We start from the raw sequence: 5,216 nt of genomic DNA on the forward strand, positions 1-5,216 counted from the left end.
AAAATACCTGGGAAATTTGCCCATAAAACCCACAATTAATTTCTGTCCCATTTCTTTTGTGACCATCTTCAACAAGATATGGTGTTCTATGTATATCGGGATGAATTACTTCATATTTTCACTCCTACAGACACGCATCTAGATCAAATATAAATTATTATTTCAGATGCTCATTAAAAAAGGCTACTCAATCTGGAATTTGCAGATGTTTTCAGGATACAAAAATGTTTAAAATAGAATATATACCTGCGCAGATAATTTAAAAGCCTCCTCATTAGAAAGTGAGCTCCCCGAAGGAAAGGCAGATGAAAAAAAAAATTGGATGCTTTAATACTTAAGGGGTAAATTATTGTTAAAGTTAATGCTTTACTTTGAATCAGAACCTCCTATTGTGCAGGGTAAAGGTGGCTACATTTTCCTGAATTATTTTGTCATCAAATGTTAATCTTACACCACGTCACTTGTGTGAAAAGTCTCTCTTTCTTTTTATGGGCTATACCAGTGGTGGGTAACCATTTTGGACTCTGGTGCCAAAAATTGTGTGCACGCTTGCGTGTGCGCAGGCCAACACCAAAAGGCAATGTACACCCTCCCGCACGCCCCCTGCGCATGCGTGCGCAATTCCCTCCGACCCCCACTTACCTACAGTGCACCTCCCATCTGATTTTCAGCCCATTTGAGGCCTTTTTCGGTCTCCCAGAGGTTTGAGGAAAACTTCTGCAGCCTTTGCAGGCCGAAAAATGGGCCCGTTTCGTCATTTTGGGTGTTTCCGAAAATACAGGAAGTGATGGAATGGGCCTATTTTTCGGCCTGCAAAGGCTTCCCTCAAGCCTCTGGGAGGACGAAAATCATTTGGGAGGTGTGCACATGCACAGTGAAGTAAGTTTAAGTGAATTTTGCCCCATTCTACAACTGTTCGTGCTGCCATTGTTAAGTAAATCATTGCGGTTGTTAAATTAGTAACACAGTGGTTAAGTAAATTTGGCTTTGAAATTTCTGTTGCTAAGTGAAACATTTGTTACGTGAATTTTGCACCATTTTACAACCCTTCTTGATACCGTTGTTAAATGAATTACTGCAGTAATTCCATTAGTAACATGGATGTTGAGTAAATATGGCTTCCCCGCTGTCTTTATTTGTAAGAGGGTCACAAAAAGAGATCACACAACCCCTGGACACTGCAACCATCATAAATATGCCAATTTTGATCGCGCCACCACAGGAATGCTGGAACAGTCGTAAGTGTGAAAAATGGTCATAAGTCACTTTTTCCACTGGCGTTGTAACTTTGAATGGTTACTAAATGAAAATGAAGGATTGCCTGTAATCAGTCACTACTTACATTTCTTGTCTAGGTTGGGGCATAGGTTTCGCTCTAGTTTAAATTGCTGACATACAATTTGAGTTGAACTTCGCTGAGCTTGTCGATCAGAAAGATCAGCACTCTGGCGGTTCGAACCCCTAGCGCCGTGTAAGGGAGTGAGCTCCTGCTCCTTGTCCCAGCTTCTGCCAACCTAGCAGTTCGAAAGCACGTAAAAAATGCAGGGACCCCTTTGGTGGGAAGGGAACAGCGTTCCTCTGTGCGCCTTTGGCATTTAGTCATGCCGGCCACATGACCATGGAGACGTCTTCGGACAGCGCTGGCTCTTCGGTTTTGTAACAGAGATGACCACTGCCCCCTAGAGTCGGGAATGACTAGCACGTAGGTACGAGGGGAACCTTTACCTTCCCTCTCACCTTTACCTTTACAATTGTAGACTGTTATCATGGGAATGGAGACATCTTAAAAAAAAAAAGAAAGGAGGAGACATCATTTTTCACAACTTCCTTTCCTGACGGTGGCACACAAATGTCATAAACCTTAATTGAAATTGACTCCGGATGTAGTGGGGAGAGACTAACATCAAATCAACATCCCCTTCCTTTTTGTGACATGTTTTTGGAGCGTGCCCTTCTTTCTCTCATAAATATTCTAGGCTTGGCGTCGTGTTAGCCTGAGGAACGCCGCGTGAGTCACCATCGTCTTGGCGCCCAACTTTCACGCTGCCGAATGAGAACTCCGACAGTCTCCAGTGGTGCAGAGTTGATTTCTTGCATTCCAAATGTGAGCTCTAGACGCTCAGAGGAAAGGGGCCCTATAAATTCATTCACTCCAGACTCAATAAAATAAAATAAAATAAAATGATAAAGCCACAGAGTCTTGGCAAGGAGAGAAAGGTGACGGGGGGAAAGGAGATTTCCATATTGCAATTCTGTGTTGCAATTCTTGTACTTTGGTTCTCACCAGACCATTCCCATTGTATTAACTGTATTGGTTAAATAATACCTCCTAAACTCAATTATCCTAGCACCGAGCGAGGACGAACGGACTCCTTCTTTGGAAAACTCAGGAAAGGGGTCAGGGAAAAAAAAGGTGGAGGAGCCAAAATGGAAAAAGTAGGCAGAGTTTGATTGTAGGAATGCAGTAAGTGCTTTAAATTGGGGCAGACAATCTTGGTTTTCTTCTCTCTGCGGTTGAATGCCCTAGGTCAAATCTCTTCAAAGGCATCTGAATGACAGGAAGAATCATTGGTGGTTGAAAAAAGTATAGCAGCTGTGATATGTGATTAAAGCTCCGCCCCCTTTCCAGGTACAACAAGGGCTGATTTTCAATCATATATTTGAGGGCACCATCTTGATTTATATGGGTCTTTCCTCCTTGGACTTCTTTGCTTGTATCGTTTTTGTTTTGTTTTGTTTTTTTGAAGCCACAGCAAGAGCTTTCTTGTGAAATTACCTGTTTAATCAGATGCAGTCTGTAAGAAGAACACTATGAATGAAGCTTTGGGGTCTTATATAATATGCCCGCCATAGTCCTTTCACTTATTTGCATTTTTATTTAATGTTCAGATGGGAAACGAAGGAAATAACCGAGAGAAACTTTCTTGAGAGTGAGGATAAAGTTTAGCTAATTTAGTCTGACGGGGAGGTTGTTTTGCGCAAGATTATCATCAAATCTGCACAGGTAGATTTACTGCTAGGAAAAAGGGATTAGGTTGAAAAATCTTGAAAACTGGGTATGTGTGTCAGGTTTGGGGTTTTTTTAGTGAGCATCTTGGTGGGATTCTTGATCTTCTTTCTAACCGTGCCTTGGTTTAATGGGGAACCTCATCAATAGCACAAAAATATCCATCTGTTCTTGCTCTGCAGTGTTCTGGAACTAGCCATATTTCTTCCTGGACTTTGTGAAGTCCATCAAAACACACCCCTGATGTACCTCTCCCTTGATACCCTCAAAGAGTGGAGAATCTCTCGGAAATATCACTCGAAATACTTGGCAGAACTATATATCCCTTTTACCCAACCGTATTCCTCTTTGAATAGTCAGATAAGCAGCATATAAATTTAATAAGAAATGAAATCGATTTTGCTTAGCTCACCTTTTTAAAAGCTAAGCCTTGTAAACTTTGTTAATACTTAATCACATGAGTCAGTATTTTATTCGAACCCATCTTCTCTAACACTCTGTTAGTGTGTTAGTACTATGAACCTGTCTGTATTAAGATTATTAACCCTGTCTCATTCATGTGTGGGACTGTCGATGTCCAACTATCAGCTTAATCATTTGTGAACCGAGTATGTATTAGTTTGTACGGCCTAGGTTGATTCCCAATCTTTTGACCACCTTTGTGAAAAAGGCAGAACAGCTAGCCCTAGAATAGAAAAGGTCAGTTCAGGTATCATAAAATGGAAGTTTGTGAATCAGGATATAAATATCTTGGTGCTTTCGGAAAGTGAGCTTTGCTATTTATGCTTCCTGCTAACTAATGTTCGGGGTTAATCAATCAGAAGGAATTTTCAGGAGCTGCATCTTAGGTCTTGGAATAAGACTTGTTAGCTTAGTTTGTTAGTGTGTTAGTACCAGGCTCATACTAACAGGGTTGTTCTCCCACAGTTTCATCGTTAACATAATTCCGACTAATTTTGAATGATGGTTAATGGGTGTATACCACAAATGCAAAGTGAAGGTTAGCCCAGATGCCTGCAAGGTCAACGTTCTTACAATAGAGATAATTTTCTATTCATGTAGTTGTCTGGTTGGGCTGTATTCCTTCTTGAAAAAACAAAAAAAAAGGACTATCACACCAATTGGGGGAAATAGATGTTGAACTGGGAGAAATGTTGATATGTTTAAATGGATCTCCTGCCTTTTGTCTAGGACAGGGGTGTCAAACTCAATGAGGCCCATGGGCAGGGGTAGGATTCGACCGGTTCAGACTGGTTCTACAGAACCGGTTGTTATGATTCTGCGCAGTTTGGAGAACCGGCAAATCTTGTGCCCCTGGCTGGCCCCACCCCTCCCCGCCCAGTCAGTCCTTATCGCGCATGAACACGCCCGACATCACTGAGTGGGTTCTTCCCTGCCCAATCACTCCTTAAGGCAGTGGTTCCCAACCATTTTTTTTCGCCCTGCACCCCTAAAGAAATTTCACTCGAACCTCGCACCCCCTGAAATTTATATTTTGCTCAAGGATAAATTATGCGAATTCCAAAGAATATTTTATCAAAAAAAGATTGTTACTTTATTCTTTAATATAATTACCTGGACTTTTCTCGCACCCCCCTGGAATATCGTCTCGCACTCCCAGGGGGTGCGAGCACCCCAGGTTGGGAACCCCTGCCTTAAGGTATTTCTTCCGCCCTCCTGACCATCAGCTGTTCCTATGAACAGCTGTGCTGGGATCCCCCTTGCCCCCCCTCCATATTTTGCCTTCCTGGGCCCCAGGGAAACTTCCTGGCAGGAAAAACTCCCCCCAGGAGGCTTCCCTGAGGCAAACAAGTGCAAACAAGTGAAGTCCCATCTGCGGTATGCAGGCAGCATGCGAAACCACGTCTCCTCCAATCCACAGAAAAACCTCTGTCCATGGAACCCATCCCTGGTGCCCATTCCTCTAGATTTCTCTTTCATTTTGACATCAACAATACCAATAGAATTTAGACTTATATGCCGCTTCACAGTGCTTTACAGCCCTCTCTAAACCTAAGCAGTTTACAGAGTCAGCCTCTTGCCCCCTCAAATCTGGGTCCTCATTTTACCCACCTTGGAAGGATGGAAGGCTGAGTCAACCTTGAGCCTGGTGAGAATCAAACTGCCAAATTGCTGGCAGCCGGCAGTCACCAGAAGTATCCTGCAGTACTGCGCCACCGCAGCTCAACAACATCTCTTTGCTACATGG

The sequence above is a fragment of the Pseudonaja textilis genome, chromosome 14 (assembly GCF_049901715.1).
Source record: "Pseudonaja textilis isolate UNSWEBS1 chromosome 14, rPseTex1.2, whole genome shotgun sequence".
NCBI lineage: Eukaryota > Metazoa > Chordata > Lepidosauria > Squamata > Elapidae > Pseudonaja > Pseudonaja textilis.